The 25,653-nt window shown below is 48.3% G+C and overlaps 1 long non-coding RNA gene across 1 annotated transcript in view; it reads right to left on the reverse strand.

The window, feature by feature from the left end:
* Nucleotides 1-11,381: 11,381 nt before the first annotated feature.
* The window catches only part of LOC109251152 (uncharacterized), a 70,569-nt gene continuing 56,297 nt past the window's right edge, over nt 11,382-25,653 (reverse strand). Inside the window, exon 5 of the long non-coding RNA XR_002073381.2 lies at nt 11,382-11,893. This is a non-coding gene — a long non-coding RNA (uncharacterized LOC109251152). The remainder of the gene's footprint in view (nt 11,894-25,653) is intronic.

A 25,653-nucleotide genomic window follows, 5' to 3' on the forward strand; every position in this document is an offset into this window, starting at 1 on the left:
GTCGGTTGAGTGACCGACTTCGGCTCAGGACATGATCTCACGGCTCATGAGTTCAATTCCTGTGTCGGGCTCTGCTGACAGCTCAGAGCCTGGAGCCTGTTTCGGGTTCTGTGTCTCCCTCTCTCTCTGCCCCATCCCTGCTCGTGTTCTGTCTCTGTCTCTCTCAAAAATAAACATTAAAAAAAATTAAAAAATATGCAGAAGATTGGGGCGCCTGGGTGGCTCAGTCCATTAAGTGTCTGTCTCTTGATTTGGGCTCAGGTCACGATCTCATGATCTGTGAGTTCGAACCCACATCAGGCTCTGTGCTGACAGCATGGAACCCGCTTGGGATTCCCTCTCTCCCCCTCCCTCTCTCTCTCTCTCTCTCTCTCTCTCTGCCCCTCACCTGCTCGGCTCTCTCTCTCAAAATAAATAAACGAACTTAAAAAATATTTATTAAAAAAAAGTATACATGAATATTTCTGTACTCCAGTCTATGGACTTGAAGGCATGTAGGATATTTCTAGATCACGGTGGTTACTGGTGCGCTGGGGTTTGGTGAGGCCGAGGGAGGGGTGGAGTGTGGGGCTGGGCTGCTCACAGCCAGCGGGGGTGCCCCTCCCTCCACCCCTCTTCATCTTCTCTCAGTGGCCAAAGAGAGGAAAGTTGAATATATTCACACAGAACTGATATAAATAATAAATAGAAATATAAATAATAATGGAAATATTTCTCTATCTACCCATATCTAGTGAGGTAAAGCAACGTTGTCACTCTCTCAGAAAAGAGCAGATTTATCGTGTATTTCTGTGACATAAATACTCCCATTGTGGTCCATTTCAAGCTGGTTTGGCATCCAGCTCATAAAATTCCATGGTGGTGGTGGTTGTGGTGTGTGTGTGTGTGTGTGTGTCCATCCAGATGGGTGTTTGTTTACAGGTGTGTGTGTGTAAAAGGGTGTATGTGCATCAATATGGGTATGTTTGTGTATAAGTGTGTGTGTGTACAGATGTGCATACAGGTGTGTGTGTGTGTGTGTGTGTGTGTGTGTGAATATGTACGGGGTGTGTGCACACACATTAAAGGGCAGGATCCCAGCAGTTGTGTTGGGACATCGAGGTCCCTGGCGCCAGTGGGCTGTGCGGGTTGAGGGGCAGCGTCTCCCTGGATTCATTAGCCAGCTCGGCCACCTGAAAGCTGGGGGATGTAGTTACTCAATGCTGGGGAGCCTCAGTTTCCCCATCTGTGATACAGGGATGATAATGGCACCTATAGTGGGGTTTTGGTGACGTTGAGGACGTTAATGCGGTTGATGCTCTCCTGTGATACGAGACACCACTGAGCCACCTAGAGTGCTGGCCAAGGTCGCTGAGATTCGTACTTGCTGCGCAGGCTCTTGTCGGCTGCAGAAGCGACACAAGTTGCCTGGTTTGGCACAGATCTATTTTTTTTTTAAGTTTTTTTAAACGTTTATTTATTTTTGAGACAGAGACAGAGCATGAGCAGGGGAGGGGCAGAGAGACAGGGAGACACGGAATCTGAAACAGGCTCCAGGCTCCCAGCTGTCAGCACAGGGCCCGACGCGGGGCTCGAACTCACAGACCGCGAGATCGTGACCTGAGCCGAAGTCAGACGCTCAACCGACTGAGCCACCCAGGCGCCCCTAGCACAGATCTATTTGCTGAAGAGCCAGCTTGCTGAATGACTCAGTCCCGGGATTCCTGAAGATACTTTCTGAGGTTCAGTTCTTCCCCCACGCCTGACTCTGCTGCGAAGAAGACGGTTTTCCTGGAACACACTTTACTAATTTGCATCAGGACGTATGTCCTGCCGTGACACCTGCCCATCCCTTGCATTGTCCTCTCTTGGGCCCCCCTCGGCCCCCATTCTGTGGGCACACTACTGTTGTATTTTTGTGGAGTGATGTCTCTGTCTCTGACATTGAAACGAGAGTGATGGAAGTTTCTGGGCCTCACGTCTTGCAGTTTTGGCGAACAGACTTATCTTGAGTTAAGAACGAGAAGGAAACGCTGGGCTTAAAGCCAGACCACGTTGTCATGGCCGCGGCCACACTGGCCAAAGCTCGACCCTCCTGATCGCGGTGGCTTTCAAGAAGCTTGCGTCATTAAGCCCACGAGCCTTTGTGTCATGCCACAGGAACGGGAACTAATGATTATTTAAGTGGCCTGTTTGCAGAGTAGTGTGGCCTCTGCACCCGCATCTGCCTCCGCACACTCTGGCTGCTGTAACAAAATGGCACGGACGGGCCGGCGTATAAACAGCAGGCGTGCATTTCTTCAGTTCTGGGGGCCAGATGTCGAGGATCAAGACTTCGGCGGATTCGGTGTCTGGCGAGGCCACTTGCTGGCTCATCCCCTGGCACCTCACGTGGCGGGAGCAGAAGGGAGCTGGCGGGGGCGTCTTTTCTAAGAGCGTGAACCCCAGTCCTCAGGGCTCCACCCTCACGGCCCTCCTCTTAGTACCACCACTGTGGGGGGTAGGCTTTCAACCTGTGAATCTGGGGGGAGGGGACACGAGCCTCCAGATCACTGAATTAGAAGGTGGCCACGCAGAACAGATGATTCCTTCGTTCATGATTCGTTCAAAATCAGCGTGACCGCGGCGGTGCACCCAGGGCCCAGGAATGCAGAACTGAGCCAAGTGTGTTCCTACTCAGGGGGTCTCGTTATTATTATTTTATTATTATTATTATTTATTTATTTATTTTTGAGACAGAGAGAGACAGAGCACGAATGGGGGAGGGGCAGAGAGAGAGGGAGACACAGAATTGGAAGCAGGCTCTAGGCTCTGAGCCATCAGCCCAGAGCCCGACGCGGGGCTTGAACTCACGGACCGCGAGATCGTGACCTGAGCCGAAGTCGGACGCCCAACCGACTGACCACCCAGGAGCCCCTCGTTATTATTATTAATGCAACGTCTTTAGTGTATATACAGTGTGACAGATGTCACCATAGGCACTTTCATGAGATGCCGCCAGGTTTTGGAGGAGGAAGTCAGGACAGGGGGCATGAAGCCGTGCCCTCCGTGGTCCCATGCCACCTGTGTGGGACCCGGTGCCCCGGTGAGGGTGTTCTACAGGCATTTCTCCGGCTGGATGTCTGGCCCGTGGGACCTGCCAGTGAACGGTGACAGAATCGACAATCTCGGTCGTAAAAAAGGTGCCTTGGGACGCCTGGGTAGCTCAGTCGGTTCAGCGTCCGACTTCCGCTCAGGTCACGATCTCACAGTTCGTGGGTTCGAGCCCCACGTCGGGCTCTGTGCTGACAGCTCGGAGCCTAGAGCTGCTTCCGATTCTGTGTCCTTCTCTGCCCCTCCCCCGCTCATACTCTGCCTCTCTCTCTCAAAGATAAACATTAACATTTTTTTTAAAAACAAAAGAGGTGCCTCAATGTTTGGAAGGAGCTTTTGAAATATTGAAAGACATAAAGGCAAAGGTAGCCAGCACCACACCCTACTGCTCAGAACCCAGAATTTAAACCATTAATGTGTTGTTTTGATTTCAGATCAATATTTTCTAATATTTAAGGGCCTCAGGCTAATGCGATAGAGACGAAATACCCTCTGTACCCCTCCCCAGTTTCAATCTCTCTTTTTCGCTCCCCGGAGGCAGTATCATCATAAATTTGTTATGTGTTTGCCTACTCTATTTAAAATGATTTCATCACGTTTCAATGAATATGTATTTCTATACCATATTGCAGACTATCATTTCATGCATTTTCAACTTTTACACAAGTTATTCGTTATGCATAACATCCTAGAGCTTGATTTCTCATTCAATGTTGTGTTTTCCAAGCCACAGACATCTTGACACATATATTAGCTTACTAATTGTAAATGCTGGACGGCATTCTTTTTTCTGTCGAATGACTATTCTATGATTTATTTATAATTTTTTCCCTACTGATGGACATTTAGGTTGTTTCCACTTTTTTTTTTATTAATGTTTATTTATTTTTGAGAGAGAGAGAGAGACAGAACACAAGTGGGGGAGGGCGGAGAGAGAGTGAGGGAGACACAGAATCTGAAACAGGCTCTAGGCTCTGAGCTGTCAGCACAGAGTCCAAAGCGGGGCTCGAACTCGGGAATCGCGAACGGCGAGATCGTGACCTGAGTCGAAGTCGGACGCTGAACCGACTGAGCCACCCAGGCGCCCCGTCCACTTTTCTGCTCTTACCAGCAGTGTTGCAAAGATGCCTGTACATCTCCTGGTGGAAGGCTGCAGTTTTGGACCGCAGCGTGCGTGTGCCGTACCAGATCAAGCCACAGCGCTCTCCAAAACCGCGGGACCAATGTACAGAGCTTGCACGTTTTAATGCATCTTTCTATTAAGCCCCCGGTGTCGTCAGGCTTTTTGATTTGCCAGTTAGATGTGCGAGATGGTAGCTCGTCGCCAGCCATGTGCTGAAGCTGGTCTGGATCCCAGGAGAGCCGATCGTGGCCGGGCTCGGGGATGTCACGATGTTAGCGTGGAATCGGCTCTGATGGGAGCACCGGCACCACGGAAGCCGGCCAACACCGCCAGTCAGGGTTTTCCTCTTGGGGGGCCAGGCGAGAAGCACTGACCAGCACAGCGCCGAGGTCCGCTTTCCTCCCCGAACCCCGTCTCCTTGACCCCCAGGTGACGAGGTTGAGGAGACTCCTCTTTTTGGTGGCCGTAAGTCTTACACAGGGTAGCTGTGACAGCTGTCACCGTCACAGAATTTAACAAGGTGGCGGCCACCCCACTGTTCCAGACTGAAGGGGCGCCAGCGAGAGGCTCTCCTGTAAGCAAATTTTAAAATACATACAGACCGCACAGGTCTCTTTACCGAAAGGCTAGGCAAACACATATTTAAATACGTTACTACCCCGTTCTTAGACTCCTCTACTATCGAACTCTTTTGCAGCTTTATTTTTCTCAGTTAACAATATTTTTGGGAATCTGTTGTACAGATTATGTTATAATCCGCTTCGTGCCTTTTTACAGCGTCCAAATGCTCCATTTTAGGGGTCTACCACAGTAGGACTCAGTCCCCTACTCATGGACATTTGGGTTGTTTCCAGTCTTTTGCGTATACAAAAAATGCTACAGTAAATAGATTAACGCATGGCCATTTTGCAGTTTTGCTAAGGTGTATTAAGGATCGATTCTTGGGTGCAGAGTTTCTGGGTAACGTATAGAACACGTTTGTTTGTTTTTAAACAGCTTTATTGAAGTATAATTTATATACCATAAAACCCAACTGTTGTAAGGGCAGGCTCAATGGTTTTTAGTAAATTAGTATCTTCTGCACCCACCCGTTACCCTGTTTTAGAACAATTCTGTCACCCCCCGCAAATTTTCTTACGTCTGTTCCTAACCTCAAAGTCAGGCAATTATTGGTCTGCCTGCCATCTCTGAAGCGCTATCCTTTCTAGAAATTTCATATAAGTGAAATTATACAACATGTAGACTTTCGTGTTGAGCATAATGCTTTTGAGTTGCAATTGTGCTGTTTAATATATTAGCAATTTCTTCCTTTCTATTAGGGAGTCAGAGCCCAATGTGTGGATGTATCACTTTTTGCTTATCTATTCACCAGTTGATGGACCTATGGGTTGTCTATTATGAGTCATAATACCACGAACATTCGTGCACAAGTCTTTATGTGGACATATGTCTTCATTTCTCTCGGGTAGAGACGTACGAATGGAATTGCTGGCTTATAAGTGTACGCTTAACACTTAAAGCAACTTCCAAGTGTTTTCCAGTTTTACATTCCTACTGACAGTGTGTGAATTGAAGCCCCTCCAAGTCCTTGCCAACTGACAGTCCTCTCGATTACAGCTCCCTCAGGAGGTGTGATGGGGTTCCACAGTAGTTTTAACACGTGTCCCCTTGATGACTAATAATACCAAGCATTTTTGCTTGTGCTTATTAACTATTTTTTGGTGAAATGTCTCTTCAAACCTTTCACTCATTTCTAATTGGGTTGTCTTCTTATTATGGGCTTCCTAGAGGGGACTTACATATCATGCAGGTTCTTTGTCAGATACATGATTTGAAAATACCTTCTTGGGGCATCTGGGTGGCTCAGTTGGTTGAATGTCCGGCTCTTGATTTTGGCTCAGGTCATGATCCCGGGGTCGTGGGATCGAGCCCTGCATCAGGCTCTGTGCTGAGTGTGGACCCTGTTTGGGATTCTCTCTCCCTCTCTCTCTCCTCTCTGCCCCTCCCCTCTGCTTGCATGTTCTCTCTCTAAAAAAAACAAAAAACAAACTTTCTCTGTGGTTTGTCTTTTTGTCTTCTTAATGGTGTCTTTGGAAAGCAACAGTTTTTCATTTTGATAAAGTCTCATTTATCCTTTTTAAAAAGGATTGTGATTTTGTTGTCACACGTAAGACGCTTTGGCCTAACCCAAAGTCACAGGGCTTTTTTCTTCAATGCTTTTTTCCTTCTAGATGTTTAGGAATTTAATTCTTACAGTTAGGCCTAGGATCCATTTTGAGTTTGCTGTTGTACACAGTGTGAGGTAAGGATATCGACCTGTGCCATCACTGTTTATTGAAAAGGTGATTCTTTCCCTTTGGGTTGCCTTGGAGTCTTGGTGATAAATCAACAGGCTACCCATAGGTGGGTCTGTGTCTGAATTCATTTCTTGCTTCTGTGTATCTCTCTCCTTTCAATAGGCTTTTAAATATCCTTTGGACGGGATCACTTTCTTTTTCTTTGAATTGGTCTTTTTTTACTGTTCACTGTAGGGCCTCTTCTTCTTGGGAATCTGGCCTGGGTACCCTTAAGGTTTGGGTCAGGTGAGGTGTTCACGGGTGTCTAAGGCTGTCTTTTGAAAGCATTTTCGTTACTCAGCCCACCATTCCCAGTCCCGGTGGGCCCCTGCCCCATGGGACACAGTACTCAGCTGGGCCAGGAACCACCCATCTCCTCCGGTTTGCCTTTCCTTGGAGTCTTCCTAAGACCCTAGAGATGCCTAAAGTCTACGACCCTCTGCTATACACACCACAAAGTCATGAAGCGTGCATGTTTATGGTCATTATATGCCCACTGGAATTACATTCCATCTCCAAATATTTGGGTCTTTGCTCTCTGCCCTGGATGGCTGAGAAACTGCCCGGTTACCATCATTCCTTCATGCACCCTCCCCACAACAGCCCTGGCCTACCGGGGAGACACGTGTGGACCAGCAAACAAGTCGCCATAATAGTACTTGAAAGGATGGGGCATCTGACTGGCTTAGGTAGTTGAGTGTCCAGCTCTTGGTTTTGGCTCAGGTCATGATCTTGTGAGCTCATGAGTTTGAGCCCCCATCCAGCTCTGCACTGACAGCGGGGGGGGGGGGCGCTGCTTGGGATTCTCTCTCTCTCTCTCTCTCAGCCGCCCTCTCTCTCAAGATATGAAAGGACAACAACAGAAATACAGACAGGGCAAAGGGGTGGCTCCCAGAGAGACTGGTAAACTCTCCCAGCACGCTGTAGGTGGTCAGATAGGAGAGCCTTTGGAAAGTTGACGTGCGAACTGGGTTTGGTTAATAAGTAGGATAAGGAAAGGAAGATAACCCCGGGACAGGAAAGAGAAAGGTCTACCCTACTCTGGTATAGACCAGCAGAGGGTCACCAGGGAGTCAGGAATCGGTGGGATCGTGAAGCCCCAGGTTCGGCTGAGGGATTTCAGTAGTTGTGTGACTTCACCCCACTTAAAAAGATGTTATAGACTGTGATAAAATACATATAACAGCTTAACCATTCTTATGAGGAAGACTCCATGGTGCTGAGAGCATTCGCACTGTTGTGTGGCCATCACACCATCCATCTCTAGAACTCTTCATCTTGCAAAACTGGAACTCTGCCCCCATTAAATATGGACTCCCCACCCGCCTCCCCAGCCCTGAGGACCCACCCTTTCATCTTCTGTCTCTCTGAACTTGACTACTCTGAATCGAGGGGCACTCCATGATAGAATCACACAGTGTTTGTCTTTTCGGGACCGACGTTTCACTCAGCACAACGTGCTTAAGGTTTATCCGCACTGGAGCGGGTGTCAGAATTTCCTTCCTTTTTAGGGCTGAGTACTATTCTTTTGCACGTATGTATAGGCCATATTTTGCTTATCTGTTCATCCGTCAACAGGTACTGGGTGGCTTTCGCCTGTAACAGCGTCACCAAGTAACGCTGCCATGAACATGGGTGTGAAAATACCCCTTCGAGGCTGTCGTTTCTCCTCTTTAGGGTGAATACCCAGAAGGAGAATTGCAGGACCATATGGTCATTCTCTTTTTAGTATTTTGCAGAACCATCATACTTTTCCCACAACCACAGTACCAATTTCACATGCCCGCCTGGAACGAGGGTTCCAATTTCTTCACATCCTGGCAACACTTATGGTTTTCTGTGTTTATTTTTCTTTGGGTGGAAGCCATCCTAACAGGTATGTTCACCCCACTTTTGACAAGAGACTCATTTATCTCTGAGCCACTGGATTGTAAAGATTAGCTACAGTTAATGAATTTTTTAAAAAAAATTTTATGACCAAGGACTTGAGTGAGGTCAGTCAAAGCTTGGTTCTTTGCATAGCAACAAGTCAGTGAGGGTCATTTCTGGATCGTCAACCACCAGGTGGTATTTTCATTGCAAACCTTGCCAGATAGGTTCTAGTTCACCAGAGCTCTGACTGACCCCTGCTGCTGCCGAGCCCTCTGCTCTGTGAACATGAGCTGCTCCTTCTGGAACAAGGGAACAGGGCGGCGTACCGAACACAGGGAGGAGGAGAGAGAGCAGGTGAAAGTCAGGGAAACAAGGACTTATTTCTGAGCATCGCCACTGAAAGCTGGAAAAGGTTACCTTTTGGTCTCTCCTCTTTTTTTTCTCTAAGTGAAATTGTGTGAGTCCTTGGCTCCCTTTAATCGGATGAGAGAGTGTTGGATGTTCTTGACAAGCTCACGGGGCTGTTATAAGGATCAAATGAGATTGTAGATGAGCAAGCACTCAGGTTTGAAGTGCTACATCAATGTACGGGATTATTATTAATCTCCCATTGATCTCTTAATACAGAAAAAAATAAAGTCTCATCCCATGGGGTTTCCATGGCAAAGAGATGGCTGTGACTCTCCTCGCCCCGGCCCCGCCTCCCTTTGTCTGCTGGATCCAAAGTTCCGGCCCTGGAAATTTAATCGCCTTTGTGCATTATTACCCATTAGACTTCACTGAAATCGGAGGTTTCGAGTCTGTTCTGAATCGGGCGCATGTATTTGTTTTGGCTGGCTCGTAGAATGTTTAAGAATCTTTTTTGTTGGCAAATTACAGAAGTCAGGAGAGTCCCCGGCCAAAAAGCAAAAATCTGGGTTTCCGACATGTTGGGGAAAATGAGAAGACAGGGCCACGTCGGGACCGCATTTCTACCTGCTAACAAGGGTCCTTTCCCCTCCTGCCTGGCTCGCTCTGGGGGCTTGAACGGCAAGTCTGAGGTGAGCCAAGGACCTTCATGAGGATGGCAAGCTTGAAACTGACCGGCAATCTCCTTGGGGAAGTTGTGGACAGCATTGAATGGGTTTGGCGAATGTCTGATTTTGGTGTGTCGTGGTGTGTGTGTCCTTCCTGGGGCCTGGATGTGGTCCTCGTCCCCGTCTCCTGGTGACTTAAGTCCCTCCGAAATGCTGGGAAGCAGTGTCAAGGCTCAGAGTGATTTTCAAAAACTCACTTTCAGGATAAGCCTACGTGACGGTTCGGTTTTAAGAGGAAACACATCCCAGACAAACTCGGAGTGTAATCGGATTAGGGGATCCGGAATGATGAAGGCGTCCAGAAACCAACGTGTGAAATAAAAAGTCCTGGCCAGCAAGATGGTCGAATAAGACGTTCCTCACACGTGCTCCCCGCCCCCATGGACAAACACGTCTTTGTGGGAGCCCTGGAATCCACGTCGGAGACTGGAGCCTCGGCCCAGCCCGAGACCAAGGTGAGGATTTTGGGAAGGAGGGGTCTGAACCCAGGCAGCTGGTTTGCCAAGTGCAGTCCTTGCCACAGCCCCAGAAAGAGCTCTGTGCCCCCAAGAACTCGGCCACGCCCCACCGGGCTTGGTCCTGTCATCGGCACCGAGTGCACGGCACCGGTAAAAACAGACACATAGACTGATGGAACAGAGTCGAGAACCCAGAAACAAACCCATGCGCATATGGTCAGCTAATATTTGACAGGGAAGCCAAGAATACTCAGTGGGGAAAAGACAGTATTTTCAGGAGCGTTGGGAGAACTGGGTGTTCACGTGTAAAAGACTGAAACTGGACCCCATCTCACACCACTCCCGAGAATGAACTCAAAATGGGTTGGAGATTTGGATGTAAGACCCGGAACTGGTCTAGAAGAAGAAAAGGGGGAAAAATCCCCTTGATATTGGACTTGGCAATAATGTGATGATGTTTTGGATATGACACCAAAAGCATAAGCAAAAAATAAAAAAGGAAAATAAACACACAGGTTTCCATAAAACTAAAAAGCTTCTGCACAGGGGTACCTGGGTAGCTCAGTTGGTTAAGCATCTGACTCGATTTTGGCTCAGGTCATGACCCCAGGGTCGTGAGATTCAGCCCCACATCAGGCTCTGTGCTGAGGGGGGGGGGGGCTGCTTGAAATTCTCTCTCTCTCTCTCTCTCTCTCTCTCTCTCTCTCTCCCCCCCCTTCTGCCCCTCCCCCACTTGTGTGTGCTCTTTCTGTCTCTAAAATAAAATTAAAATAAAGTAAAATAAAATAAGCTTCTGCACAGCAAAAGAAACGATCAACAAAGAGAAGAAGCAACCTACAGAATGGGAGAAAATACTTGCAAATCATTTATCTGATAAAGGGTGAATGTCCAAAATACATAAAGAACTCACACAACTCAGCAGCAAGTTAATAACAATAATCAATAATAATCTGATTAAATAAAATGTGGACAGAGGGCATGAACAGACATTTTTCCCAAAGAAGCCGTACAAATGACCAAGATGTACATAAAAAGGTGCTCAACATCAGCCACCATCAGGGGAATGCAAATCAAAACCACAGTGAGGTCACCTCACACCTGTTCCAGTGGGTGTCCACGGGGATGTGGGGAACAGGGAGCCCTTGTGCACTGGTGGTGGGAATGTGAATTGGTGTAGCCACTACAGAAGGCGGCATGGTCGTTCCTCAAAAAATTAACAACAGACTACCACATGATCCATCAATCCCACCTCTGGGTATATATCTGAAGGAAAGGAAAGCACTATCCCCAAGACGTGTCTGCACCTCCATGCTTGTTTTAGCATTATTCACAATAGCCAAGACACGGAAACAACGTAAGTGTCCATCAATGGATAAATAGACAAAGAAAATGTGGTGTGTGTGTGTGTGTGTGTGTGTGTGTGAGAGAGAGAGAGAGAGATATGTGTGGTTTATATACATATAAAATGGAATATCATTCAGCCTTAAAATGATAAGGCACAATGCCATTTGTGACAACATGGATGAACACTTTGAGGGCATTGTGCTAAGTGAAATAAGTCAGACAGAGAAAGACAAATATGATATGACCTCACTCACATGTGGAATAAAAAAGAAGAGTCAAACTCATAGAAACGGAGAGTAGAATGGTGGTGGTCAGGGGTGGGTGGGGGGGGAAATGGGCAGACCCATCGGTCAAAGGGCACAAACTTCCAATGATGGCATGGCTACGTTCTGGGGATCTCGCGTTGAACATGGTGACTGTAGTTAACAACATCATATTATATACTTGAAAGTTGCTAAGAGAGTAGATCTTGAATGTTCTCACCGTCCCCCCCAAACACCATCGTAATTATGCGATGTGATGGATACGGTAACTAACCTGGTCGTGGGAACCATTGCGTAATGTATACTCGTACTTTCCGGCTTGTTGGTCCGTTGTCTTCTAGCACCAGTGCTGCCAATGAGAAGATAGAACCCAATTTGACTTTTGTCAAATTGACAACATTGTAGTCAATGGACAGATTGTAGGCAATCTGTTTCCTTTTATTTTTGTCTGCTTTTTAGGACTTCCCCTTTATCCTTGACGTTTTGAAATTTCCCAGCGGTGCTCTGTAGGTCCTTATGTGTTTCATGCATTCTGATCAACTTCCAGTGAACTCACTCAACCCCGATACTCGTGTGTTTATTTAACTGTGGATAATTTTATTATTAATTTTTTCTCCCCTTCATTCCCACAATTCTCTGCACATGAAATTCATATTAGGTGGCTCTTGGAATGGTTTGATTATCCAGGAAGGAATTCGTTTTTAGCTGCATCGGCGTACTGGCCACCTGATCTGTTGAGTTTTGAGGTTTTAATATCGAATTTTAAACTCCTTTGACTTGTGTTAAACGTCTGATTCTTGGCTTCGGCTCAGGTCACCATCTCCCGATTCGTGGGATTGAGCCCCGCCGTCGGGATCTGTGCTGATGGCTCAGAGCCTGGAGCCTGCTTCAGATTCTGTGTCTCCCTCTATCTCTGCCCCTCCTCTGCTTACGTGCACTCTCTCTCTCTCTCAAAATAAATAAACATTAAAAAAAAATAAGTTTCTTCGACTTGTACTTGGTCCTTTTGTAAAACTCATTCCCCTTCCACCTCCACTTCTACGCACATATCTGCTTTACTCTCACAAGGTGTTCTGTATCTGGGGCAACAAAAAACTTTACGAGAAAACAGAAACCTTTTCAGTGTTACCCAGTATTTCAAATAGCTTGAAGATTATGCATTCGCAGTTGACCTTCACCCTGGTCAAGTGCGGGAAGATCTGAAGGAAGTAAATCAGCCAGAAGCGCTGCTGTCTGAAAAAAAATTACTCCTGTCAAGGCTAACGTTACCGATCTTGAGATTCATTTTAAGCTGAAGCAGCATGGGACTTACTCTATTCCCCAAAGAGGGACAAGTAAGCGAAGCAGACATTGTCTAAAAAGATTCAGGAACTCTGCCATTGCTATTCCGACTTGTCACACAGCCCTATCCGTAAGCTTAATTTTAGAAGCGTTCCTTGTTACAAAACCAGGACATTCTGTTTTCGTTCAAAAAGGAATGACACACAAGTCAGTTCAGCTGCTTTTAATTCATAAAACAGATTTAAATTTAGCTGAGGAAATAGAGATGTTAATTACGGCATTATTTATAATAGCACACATTGGAAACAACCCAAATGGTCAAAAAGAAGGAAAGGAGAAAATAGATCATGCTACATTCAATCAAAGTATATTATGCAGACATCAAAAATGAGAGCTATGAGGAGTCAGTGGCAAGATGAAAAACACTTATATAAGGTTAAGTGAAAAGCGGGACATAAAATTATATATGTCTACAAATTATACATAAAAATGTATCATTATGCATATGTAAAATACACTCGAAAGTAGGGAAATAAAAAAGAAATATAAAATATAAAAGAAAAGGCAATGAACTGGGATGCTTTCCTATGAGGGAATCTTTTTATTTTTATTTTATTCATTTTAAAAGATTTTATTTATTTTTTATTTAATGTTTATTTTTGAGAGAGAGAGAGAGAGAGATACAGCATGAGTGGGGGAGGGGCAGAGAGACACGGAGACACAGAATCCCAAGCAGTCTCCAGGCTCTGAGTCATCAGCACAGAGCCTGACGCGGGGCTTGAACTCACAGACCGTGAGATCGTGACCTGAGCTGAAGCCGGATGCCCAACCGACTAAGCCACCAGGCGCCCCGAAAGATTTTATTTTTAAGCAATCTCCACATGCAATGTGAGGCTCAAATCACAACCCTGAGATCAAGAGTGACATGCCCCTCCCACAGCCAGCCAGGCACCCCTTGTTTGCTTTTTAACGCCGAAGTTTTGTAATCTGAGCTTACTTTTAAAGTATTAAATTATTTAGGAGAATATTTACCAGAGGTACAGAATGTGATAGAGAAGTCAGTGGACAGCCGGGAATTCTGGGTTCTGCTCTGGGCTTGGAGCGTCCCTGAATGGCTTTAGCTTTTGTGTTGCCTTTGGGCTATTTTTTGTTGTCTTTTCCCCTATAGTGTGTCATATCCTGTGTACTTCCTATTTTTTATTTTATTTTATTTTTTATTAATTTTTTTATTTTTGGGAGAGAGAGTGCGAGGGGAGAGGGGTAGAGAAAGAGAGAGAGAGACTCTTAAACAGGCTCCATGGTCAGTGCCGAGCCCAACTTGAGGCTCGATCCCACGACTCTGGGATCATGACCTGAGCCAAAATCAACAGCCGGATGCTCAACCAACTGAGCCACCCAGGCGTCCCATATCCTGTGAACTTTCTATACTTCGAAAAACCTTCTAAAGTTCTGCTGTAGTACTATTACGTGTTTATTTTCTTTAAATTATATTTTCTGCCATTTTATGGGATTTGGAATCAGAGGACAGTGACACTTCGGTACGTCATTTTGTTATGTCTCCATTGTGTATTTTTCATAGACTAATCGCAGTCTGTGTTCTTCGAATGGCATTTCTCCCATAAATCTTTGTTTCTTTTAAACCATAAAGCCTCATTCAGTTGTTTCTAGAAACTTAACCCATGAAGCCAGGCATAGGATAGTATATGCTATTTGTAACTCAACTTTAAGATTTATTTCAGCCTTTAGTAATTTGTCGCCTCTTTGAGTTAAAAGAACGTCTTATTGCTCATGGTATTGATTATGGATCTAGATTTTTGCTCTTTGTTCCACACAGCCTGGGTAGGAGGAAATGTTCAGCACTGATTATGTGACATCACACTGAAAGTCACAATGCGTGGGCTCTGCTTTTAGCCGAGGCTCCAGCTTACGGAGCAATTTAATCTCGCCGTATCAAGTTTTGTTTTACTTGACACGTATTTCACGATGAACCACCTCCTGTATTGGCCAGCCCAGGACCCATTCCTTAAAAAACAAACAAACAAACAAACAAACAAACAGCGTCAGTGGGTAAATGTTCATGGGACTAAACTGTGGCTGATTAAGACGGCGGTTCCATAGCGGTCCACTTTTGAAAATGTGGCTACTAGAAAAATGTAAAATTACATATGTAGCTTACATTTACATCTTGCGTTGTATTTATATTAGGGCTGAAATAGAGAACCCAGAAATCGATCCATATGCATATGACTGATTTTTTTAGCCTTTGAAAAAAATGCTTATTTATTTATTTTGAGAGAGAGAGAAGGAAAAAATAGGAGTGGGGGAGGGGCGGAGAGAGAGACTGTGCTGTCAGTGCAGAGGGCACAAAAATGATTCAAAAGCAAATTATGAAACTTAAAGACATTGATAAATTGGACTTTAGAAGGCATTTAAAACTTCCTGTTACAAAACCATTAAGTAAACAACAGGGATCATTGGAGGGGTTTTTCATTTGTTTGCCACATTTGTAATATGTAGATTTTACAAAGGGCTCTGGTGATACATATCTTGTTACAGCTCGATGATAAGAAGATGAATTGCCAAATATTTGAAAAGACAATTCACAAAAGGTGATACTGTTGGAAGACAGCTCCTCATGGGTTTCTTGTATTCCTGCATGGTCCAGGCCACCTGCACAAAGAACACGCTGGAATAGCAAGCCCGTGCTGGAAGCGAGAGATGCTCCCACCAGAGAAACGTAGAGAAATACCTCCCTGGTGATGTCTCCAGATAGGAAAGATAAAATCTCCTTCCCCTTCTTGAAATATTTGCTTACGTTCCGGGGGAATGAATAATCTTTCTCTTCAGAGAGGAGGACAAGCAGATACGCCAGCAGCTTCACGAAAGTTCAGAGGCTTTCGAGTTTAGGGTCCTGTGGCGCCTGCACCCCACTGCACGTACGGATAACCTGGCCCTCGGTGCCTGGCCCTGTGGGGATTAGGGTAACACACAGGATGCTGCTCTGTTTATCGTTCTTGCTGTGAGTAGTAACCCCTCCCTGTCTCTGACCCAGGGGTCTTGTGTCCTTCTGCTAGGATATGGATATAAAATTCTGGCAACCCAAGCACTTGGGATGCAAGTTCAGTAAAATCCCAGGCCCTTCCCAGATTCGGACTTAACGCTTTTGGCAATGAGGCTGGGGTACTGGGCTTCTGGACAAGGCAGATGAGGGCCCTGAAGACCAACTGGGGGGACGTGAGGGAAGTTCAGGAGAACTGGTACTTGACACAGTGGCCATCCTGTATGGTCAGGCGGGTGACACGGTGTCCTCTGGTTTGTTGCCCGCAGATAGGATGGTTTGGAGGTGGCCGTGGGGTGGAAGCAAGTAGCCCACATGGGGTTTTGGGTGTTGCCCTCTCCTGCAGGTAGAGGGAAAGGGTTGCGCGTCCCAGGGCTGGCAGAGGGCTTTGGGTGGATTGTGGACATTGGGAGACCGGTCGGTTGAGCCACAAGCGGTGGTCGTGCTGTTGAAGCCTGAATGCCAGAGACTCGTTCTCCATGTCACCCTCTGCCCCTCGGTGGCTTTCGCGGTTCAGGGTGGGGCCGAGGTCTCCTCGTGCCAAAGGAGGACTGGAAGCCTGGACGTTCTGTGAGGAGAGCATCTCAACTTCTCTTTCTCTGTTGGCCATGGGTACCTGGGTCACCACCGTACCTGGTCCTGCGGGGGAAGGGGCCCCGGGCGTGGGGGGGGAGGAGAGAAGGTACTGTGACGGTTTATTTCATGCGTCACCTAGGAGGCTGGTTTTGGATGAGATTCACATTGAAAGTGGTGAACGCTGAGTAGGCGGGCCGCCCTCCAAATGTGGGAAAGCTGTATGTGCAGAACCGAAGTGCGTTAAGCCCCTACTGTTCGCTGCCATCGATGGATCGGCATCTTGCGGGAATGCTTTTAGCTGTAGGGGACAGACCAAGCATGAAGACATTGCTAACTGCAGTCCCTGGGCTCCAAAGGGAGGCAGGCTTCCCCAGGAGGACCTTTGGGGTTTTGGACTTGTGGCTTTGGCTTGCCTACTAGATACATGACTTTTGAAAAGCAGCTATTAATACCTTGCTACTGACCTTTTTCTGAAACTGAATGCCTGACCTCTAGATGTCTGGGATTCTCCGCCCGACATTCCTATTTTGGGGGGAGTGAGGAGCCCTGAAGACAGCAGACGGTCTTGTATGAGAACGTGGCCGCCGGTCTCCCACTCCGCTGCCTTTAGCAAAGGAGTCGCTGGCTCTTTTGGGGTCGTTCATTCACAAAATTTCCCCCAAACACCTGCGCTTGGCTAAGCTGACACCCACCAGTGTCTCACAGGGGAACACGGCCTCAGCATGGGCCGTGCAGGCTGAGCACGGACAGGTCTGTTCCACCAGCGAGGGGAGCTCAGACTCTCAGACCAGGGTAGATCAAGGACACCCCGATTTAAGGTCATGAACTGTGGAAACAGATCACGATTGCTGAGTGAGCTGGCTGGGTCCCTCCCGGAGGTGGGACAGGGCGGGACAGGGTTCCTGCCGTGGATGGTAAGGTCTGTGTTCACCGGGCACTCGCTGTGTTCTCCGAGGAGACCCACGGGAAGCACGTGGTGGACGGGGCTTGAGACTTGTCTTCAGTATTTCACAAACAAGGCCGTGTGAACATCCAAGGGCATGACTTCTGTGCATGAGGGGAGGTGTGCATCCAAAGAGACAGAGCTCTGGGGTTGCAGGGTGTGAGAATTGAAAACCTTTGGAGACGCTGATAAATTACCTTCCAAAGCAGGATAAAATGTGCTGTTTTTCCTTGTGCTTTTTAGTCTATGGCTTAAAATATATTTTCCTAAAACGTAGAGTGTCTGGCTTATGTTTCATAACAGTATTTTCGTTTGAAAAGCTCTAGTGCCGCCTAGCACCTGATACGTCGTTTTCCACTCGGAAACACTTCCCGAGCACCTACTCTCCGCCGGGTGCTGTCCTAGATGTGAAAATGCAGCCGGAAGCAAAACAAAGCCCCTCTCCCTCGGAGCTCCAGCTGGGAGTGGGTCAAGTCAGCAGCACAACGCACGCTAGCGGAACGGAGGTCAGGCAGTGGCGGGAGCTAGGAAGAGAAGCAGACGCGGTCGAGGGGGTGGGGGGTGCAAGGGGGTAGGGGGTGCAAGGGGGTAGGGGGCGCAGTCTTCTCTAATGTGGTGCCATATGCACTTAGAGCAGTACACGTCCAGGAGAGTCCACATGAATGGCCCCAGCCAGAGGCCATGGATGGAGGACCATGGATTTGGATGGACCCCAGACCCCTCCTGGACCAAGCTGACGACAGTTGCCAGACCAGGGAGCAATAGGGCTTTTTTTTTTTTTTTTTTTTTTTTAATGTTTATTTATTTATTTAGAGAGAGCGAGAGTGAGCGAGAGCATGTACGCAGGGGAGGGGCAGAGAAAGAGGGAGAGAGAGAATCCCAAGTAGGCTCCACTCTGTCAGCACAGAGCTCGACATGGACTCGACCTCACGAACCACGAGATCATGACCTGAGCCGAAATCAAGATCAACACTTAACCGCCTGGGCCCCACAGGTGCCCCACAATAGGGCTTGTTTTAACCAATGGTGCACACACCGAGGGGATCATTCCGTTCTGTCCACGGCCGAAGTTGTCAATTGTTCATCAGCAACCCCCTGTCTGGGATTTAAACCTTGCCTTTCCGCTCAGGGCTTTTCCTCATGGGCACACTCTCCTCTGCCGTTTGAACAGACTCGACTTTGTGCATTTTATTTAAGCTCTGATTAGTCTTTGTTTTCATTTTTGACGGTATCCATGCCGATCTAAATAAAATAAAGACACAAAGAGTCAAAGATGTGAAAAGGTCAGAAGTAATTTTTATTCATCTGCAAAGCCTTGCACGGAGGATTAGCTTAATTTCGGTGTCTTTGTTGTCTGTGGCCTCTGAGTACTCGGCTGCCGATCCCTGCTGAAACGTGGTGCCCCCCGCCCCGGCAGCCGTGCCATCAAAGATGACCACCAGCAGAAACTAACTCCCCAAAGGCTTTCCAAGCAGGCCTCTCAGACAGTGGAAGGCCAGACAAATGTCTCCATGACACTCAGGAAACCGGAGAGAATTTACTTTCCATAAGAGCAGGTGATCCGCTAGAGGTTTGCGCCGGGCTTCCAGCTGTCTGGGCTTCGGAGGCACGTCATTGTGGTGCTGACGGAGCCTCCGCGAGGCTACTCCGGATGCCCGGTGAGTGGAAACGCACGGAGCCAAGAGCTGAGCCAAGATTCGACAAAGTTTGCTCACGACGCTGAAGACGGCAGTGAACGTAGCAGCACTTGGGGCACAGACGGTGTCCTCGTGGCCTCCAGTATTATACTGTGCTCTTCAATAAAGATACGACATGGAAAACACTGTCTGATGCCTCGTACTTCTAAGTGGAATGTATATACTATGCTGCACTCTGATGTTACTTAATTTTGATGTGTTATGTTTATAACTTGATGATACGATATAACGTGACACAACATGGCACAACGTAATATAATACAACACAATATGATATTCATAGGATTACTTGGTTGTTTGGGCATCTCAGTCCTTGGAGGAAGAGCTTTAAATCAGATAGAAAGAGCAGAAATCCAATCTGATTGTTAAATAGCTGGGATTTAATCCACCCAAACTTTGCTCGCTAATTAGGCTGGAAGTGTGCTTCTTGAGCTCTAATGAGCACATAAATCGATGGTGATCCTGTTTAAGATGTGCAGTCTGGTTCAGAGCGTCTGGGGCGGGCCCTGAGAACCTGTGTGTCTGACCGGCTCCCGGGGGGGCCGGATGCCGCGGGCCCGTGGACCACATGCTGAGCAGCAGGGACTTGGGGCCTCTCCGTGGCCAGCCTGGAGACGCCGTGTGCCTGGTGTGGGTCCTGCGGGTTGAGATCTCTCTCTGCAGCCAGGCAGACCCTCTTGAGCCAAGAGCAGCCCCCACTTTACTCCAGCTGTTCTGTTTTTCTATGCGTTACACCAGGCCAAGAACCAGCGGAACCATCTGTATCGTCAAATTCTTTGGATTTCAAGGGACAGAAAACCACAATCCAAGATGATTTTGACGAAAAGGAGGCATGGGTTCCTGCATTTGGAGTGTCTGGGAACAGGCCTGGCTTGCAGCATTTAAGTGGTGTCACCTCGACCCAGTGTTTCCCCACATTCTCCTGGGTCCACGTGGCACCAGGAAGGGGCTGGCTCCCTTGTGTCCACACGAGCGTGGGCTCCTATCCTTCCGTGACGGGCCCCAAACAGCTGGCCACGTCGGACCTCACGTCCTCCAAGCTCCAAGCTCTGACCCAGAATCTTAGCGGTGTGTTGTTGCATCTGATTGGCTCCTGTTGGGTCACATGTGCCCATGACTATACAAATCACAACTGTCAGCGGGGTGCCTGGCTGGCTCAGTCAGTAGAACATGTGACTCTCCTTCTTTCTTTCCTCTTCTTTCTTTCCTTTCCTTTCCTCTCCTTTCCTTTCCTTTCTTTCTCTTCCTTCTTTTATGTTTATTTATTTATTTATTTTTGAGAGAGAGATAGAGAGCCAAGTGGGTGAGAGGCAGAGACAGGAGGACAGAGGATCCTGTGCTGACAGCAGAGAGCCCGACGCGGGGCTCGAACTCACGAACCTCGAGATCATGACCTGAGCAGAAGTCAGATGCTTAACCGACTGAGCCACCCAGGCACCCCAGAACGTGTGCCTCTTGATCTCAGGGTTATGAGTTCGAGCCCCACGTTGGGCACAGGGATAACTTAAAAATAAAATCTTAAAAAAAAAAAATCACCATTGTCAGTGATTGTGATTGAATTGTGTCCCCAAAGAGATGTCGAAGCCCTAACCCTTAGTAACTGTGAATGTGACCTTATTTGGAAATAGTCTTTGCAGATGTAATTAGTCAAGACGAGGTCTCGACGGTGGCCCGATGACTGGTGTCCTCATAGAAAGGGAAGTTTGGGCACAGGGACCGGAGGGCACACAGGGAGAAAGCGGAGATGGGGGGGGATCCCTCCACAAGCCCAAGAAGGCCCAGGGTTGATGGCAAACCACCCACGGCCGGGAGAGAGGACGGAGCACACGTCCCTCGCAGCCTCGCAGGACCCAACCCCGCCACCCTGCCCTCAGACACCCGGCCTCCACACCGGGAGACGGTAGGTGCCGCGGGGTAAGCCACAGGCTCCGTGGCCTCTGTTTTGGCGGGCTCAGGAGACCAATACCCGGGGCAGCGCGGGACCCACCACGCTCTCCCGGCACTGTCCTCCGCTCCGTGCCCAACCCGGTGACCACCCCGGGCTGCCCTTCCTTCTCCCCTCTGCGCGCTGCCCTGCTCCTTCAAGCGGCCGGCGAGGGATGCTCACCATGTGCTCATTGTCCATCTGGAATCCCCGGGGGTCAGGGGCAGCTAGGACAAGTGCCTTGGAGGCCCGAGTCTCGGGAAGCCGGCCTGAGCCGTCCCGTCCTCAAGCCTCCCTCGTTTGGGGTGCTCAGCTCGAAATCTTAGCACTCACTCCTCGCAGCACTGCCTGGACCGTCGTCTCCTCTCATCGCGGCTGCAGCCAGGCCTGGGAGCGGAGGGCCTCCGTCTCACTCGGGCACCATAGGCGCACCAACTGGCAACTGGGGTCTAGATTTGGGAGGAGAAAGCTGAGAGCTCCTCTGTGGCCTGTGTGTCAGGAGAGGGACCTGTTTACCCACGACCTCTTTCCTCTCCACATCCTGCCATCGTTCACATTTGTGTACGGCCCGACGTGCCTCAGTGCGGTTCTGGAGAACCTGGCCTAATTTACGACGTTAGGAGGCAAAACCGCTCCTGCTTTTCCGAGAGTTTTAAAGCGAGGAGTTATTAGCGGGAGCGCCGGCTGTTCATCAGCCAGAGGGAAGCGCGGGCACCGCTCCGGGGCTGGTGCTGTGTGTGACAGCTCGCCCGCCAGCCCCATGCCTGCTGCCGGCCACAGGCCCCTGCCACGGGTCTTCTCAGGCTGAAGGACAGGGGCTCCGTTCTTGCTCAGCCCGTAGGACTCTGGCCACACGCGTGGCTGGCGAGTCCCTCTGTGCCAGTCCCAGGGCTCTCCCCCGACTCCGGCTGCCAGGACTAAGAGACGAAAAGCTTACGCTAACGGTGGGGAGGGCCCTCCCTCTCCAAAGAGCCTTGAAACAGGATAAGAACTCGGTCAACAAAACATCAAATCGGCGTTTTATTTGCCCAAAAAGGACACCGAGCTTACCAGTGAGGCAAGGCTGGCTCTTTTCCTCCAGGCAGAATGGGTGGGCTAGATAGGGCTGCGTGGGAACACCGGTGGACTCAGGAAGAGCGTAAGTGGTGACAGACACCTGCACAAGCAGCTATCATTGCTCCCCTCGAGTGCCCCCTTCTGTGGGCTTCCCCAGCCTGCTGCCGTCGGCACTGACCCTGGCCCAGGGGGTGTTGGTGGACATGACGTGAGCAGGAACGTGAAGCGTGCTTGTGTGACTGAGCATACACTCTTGACCTTGGCCTTCTACCCTGACAGAAGAAGAGCGTCCCCTAAGTTGCTTCTGTCCTTTAACCTGGACCCCAAGTGAACGCACGGAATCCCAGAGGAGGACGGGGAGAGGCCAGACAGACTCGCAGCTTGAAGAAGCTGGGACCCCCCGATTGAGCCCAGCACAGGCCAATAAATGCATGTCATCTTTCTCTGCCACTGAGATTTTTGTGGCTGCTTATCAGGCAGCAACAGCTGACTGGTACAGGGGGCAAAGGCACCGGGAAGGAGTTGACAGGCGAAACTGTCTTCTGCAGGGGCCCTGCTCCCGTATCAGAGACCACAGGCCCACGCGTGGATTTTTCAATCACCGAACTCTTCTTGCCTCCCTCATTATGATTTGCGGGATAATGATGTCATTAAACAGCTTTTAGAACTTTCACATTAGCCAAGTGATGCGATCGTAACCAACACTTTGGCGAGATTTCAAAACTGAAGGGGAGTTGTGAGGTGGGTTCGTTCGTAATAAAATGAAACGACTCAAAGGTTTTAGTTTTCAATTATGAAAAGTTCTAGTGCCAAAGGCTCAGCTGTGCAGTCTGGTCCTCAGCTGTTTTCACTAATATCTCTTCTGTACCTGACACCCAGATACTCAGTCAGTGGCCATCAGGGAGCTCTTATCATGGGCAGGGCTGTGTGTGCAGCCGGGGGGTGGGGGGAGGAACACAAGTGAAAATCCTCCCCACCCTTCGGGAACTTATAACTTAGAATAAACCTGAGCTGCCAAAGAGATCAATTATTCATTTAAAATGCTAAAAGAGCTTTCACAATGGGCTCTTTAGGCACCTTCTTTTTATAAACCATCATAATGATTTGTGTTTATTTTAAATAACTTACCAAATATAAAAAGGCACAAAGAAAATACAGATTGCCAGTAATCCTAACACTCAAATAACTGTTGTTAACGTTTTGATGAATAACTTCCCAGGCATTTTTTTCAAGGCATGAACACAGTAATTTTGTACACGCATTTTCTTCTTTTTTTTTTTTTTAAGTATCGTATTGTTCTTTTCACTTACCATGGCATGGCCATCTTTGCGTATCAGTGACCATCGATCTGTAGCGTAATTTTAATGGCTGCAAAGTAATCCTTTGCACAGATATGCCACGATTCGCTTCGTCAATTTTCCATCAATTTAGATTGTTTTCTGATTTTCTGGTTATAAAGAGCAATGCAGTTCACACCCTCCTACATTTGGGTATGTCCAACGGTCCCCTTATGACCTTAAGACAAGTTGTGATGCCTAGAATTCTTAGGTCAAATGTAAGCTTTTTTGTATCAAGCATTGGATATATTTGGGTAGCCTGACTTACAAGGGCTCAATTGCAAATGTCTTCTCTAAACAAAGTTAGTCATCATGATTAGATGATTATGTCACAATCCAAACATGTCATGGATCTGAGTCTCTCTCTTGAGGTCCAAGGCTGTTCTTTTCAAGTTTATAAGTTGGTTCTGAAAGCCTGATGCCCTCGTGACTCCGTCAAAAACTTTGAGGGTCGTTCCTTTCGACTGATGTTTGCCAGTCCTTCTCTTCCCTGTGGTAAGGTCTGGCCCGAGGTAGGGACGGCCATGCACGCGCATCCATGGAGGGACTGTCGTGCACGCGCACCTGCGGGAGGGACCCAGGTGCTACTCATCTCTGCCGACTTCGGCCCTAACTTGCTCTGCACACTTTATGCTTCCCCTCCCAGCCCACTGACCCACGATAACGCTTGTTTTCAGCAAACCAGTGCTGACCTCTCATCGCCACACACCTCTTTTTGAGCTGGGAAATTGTGGGTGTTGAAAACACGCAGCCTGTAGACTCACACGTCCCCACTGGTCCGCGATGGTTAAGGCTGCTGGGTTCACCCACCTTCGCTCCCGCCTTGTTTCTGTGGGTACATGGGCGTCGGCTCTCCTGTTTCCCACCCTTTTCCACCCGTCTCTTGTCTTTAAGAGGCACATCTAAAGCATAAGGCCCACAGAGGTTGAAAATAAAGAGGATGGACGAAAAGGCCTATCTGTAATACACCACCCAAAAGACACTGTACTCGGGTAAACAGTAGGCAGAAAGAGTTCAAGCCAGAACGCGTGGGAAAGCATGAAGCCAGTCTCTGTGCGACGGCACGGGCTCTGTTCAGTGAGGAGAGACGGCCATCCCAGATGTGGAGTACCTAACAAGACCCACACGGAGGAAGCCAAGAATGGACAGAGCTGCAGGGGAAATGGGTAAATCCACCTTTACAATTATTCCCATTATTGGAAGTAATCAGACAGCAAATAAGCAAGGCTATGGGAAATCTGCACGGAGCTGAGCATTGGCCTAATTCAGCCTGAGGGCTGTAGACCAGCCTGGCGCCCACGGGTGGTGAGCGGAGTAGGGGCTGTCGGGTAGCCCCTACCTGTCTGACGGGATGGCTTTCAGACAGCCCATGTCGTCCGATGGCATCGCTGTGAAGTCAGAAGCTAACACGGAAAGACAAATTAAAAAATGCACACTGGGTGGGGGGTGCCTGGGTGGCTCAGTTGGTTAAGCGTCCAACTCTTGGGTTTGGCTCAGGTCATGAGCTCCAAGTTTGTGGGTTTGAGCCCCACGTGGGGCTCTGCACTGATGGTGTGGAGCCTGCTTGGGATGCTTTCTCTCTACCCGCCCCACCCCCCCTCCCCTGCTCAAGTTCTTTTTCTCTCTCTCAAAATAAATAAACTAAAAAAAATGCACACTGGTTGGGAATTTAATAACCTATGGCTGGATAACTTGGGGGTTAGAAAAGAATTCTGAATGGAAGTATAAAAAGAGCCAAAAAGTTGATTATCTTTGGGGGGAAAAACCCCAAACTAAGGATTGCAGACAAATTTCTGGAGACACTGATCAAGGCCCAGATAAATCATGTTTTATATGAAGAATTACAATTATGGATGAGGTGGAGATTTTAAAAATAGAAGAATACTATTAATAGACACCGTTGATTTCAGTTCTTCCAGCAACTGTGTTTTAAAATCTCCTTAACCTTTATTTATTTTTCATAGAGAGAGAGAGAGAGAGAATGTGTGAGCAGGGGAGGAACAGAGTGACAGGGAGACACAGAGTCAGAAGCAGGCTCCAGGCTCCGAGCTGTCAGCACAGAGTCCGATGTGGGGCTCAAACTCATGAACCGTGAGATCATGACCTGAGCTGAAGTTGGACGCTTAACCACCGACTGAGCCACCCAGGCGTCCCCGGTGTCTGTGTTTTATAAAGTCACCACGAACACTGAGTTAGTGAATGCTGAACCGTGGCTCCCGGGCTGAAGTCGGGTTGTG

This window comes from Panthera pardus, unplaced genomic scaffold, assembly GCF_024362965.1.
Source record: "Panthera pardus isolate Hobbes unplaced genomic scaffold, ASM2436296v1 HiC_scaffold_4, whole genome shotgun sequence".
In the NCBI taxonomy this organism is placed as follows: domain Eukaryota; kingdom Metazoa; phylum Chordata; class Mammalia; order Carnivora; family Felidae; genus Panthera; species Panthera pardus.